The sequence below is a fragment of the Pygoscelis adeliae genome, unplaced genomic scaffold (assembly GCF_000699105.1).
Source record: "Pygoscelis adeliae isolate BGI_AS28 unplaced genomic scaffold, ASM69910v1 Scaffold140, whole genome shotgun sequence".
In the NCBI taxonomy this organism is placed as follows: Eukaryota; Metazoa; Chordata; class Aves; order Sphenisciformes; family Spheniscidae; genus Pygoscelis; species Pygoscelis adeliae.
In genome coordinates this window covers 102,366-103,137 of record NW_008824044.1, presented here as the reverse complement: position 1 = coordinate 103,137, position 772 = coordinate 102,366, and positions in this window count along the sequence as shown.

Below are 772 nucleotides of genomic sequence, written 5' to 3'. Positions count from 1 at the left end.
GCCCCAGCCTGCTCCCTCTGTGCCCCCACCTCTCGCTCGGTCTCCCGTGTCGCAGGCACCCCAGGGTCTCGCTCGGTGTGTGGCCCTCAGTGGGGCCCCTCCTGCGACACCACCACTCGCTCGGGCTCCCCCTCCACATGGGCTTCTGCCTCCCGCTCAGCGTGGAGCCCTGCGGGGCGCTCGGGCTACTCCCCCTTGTCCCGCACTGCCTATGGCACGCTCACGCGCCCTCTGTACAGCTCCTTGTCCCGCTCCTCCTACAACACCTTGTCCCGCTCTGCCTACACCACCCTACCCCGTTCCACCTCTCCCTCTGCCTATGCCACCCTGTCCCGCTCTGGGTCACGCCCCTCCGGCAGCACCCTGCCCCGTGCAGGGTCCCGCATGCCCTGGAGCCCCGGGAGGAGCACTCTCACCTACTTCAAACGTAAATACCTGTAATGGAGAGTGACCTGGTGAAAAGCCAAAGCCAGTGAATTAAAGCCCATGTGCAGATGCTTTGAAAGAGGTTAGAAATAGAGTGATGGAGAGCAGCGTGCGTAGTCCTGAGTATTTATCCACGCATTTGAGATGTGCCAGAAAGCAGGCTGCTAGCCGACTGCTGAGGGATGCATTTGGTGTAATACTCGCATGTCTTGAGATACGGTACGGTGGAAGTGACAAATGAACGTGCTCCCCGTGGAGCCATTGTGACAATAGTTGCACAGTGCAGGTAATCGGACTTAGTTGCTCAGTCAAACTGTTTTATAAATTATGTGCTTTCTCTTCTCTT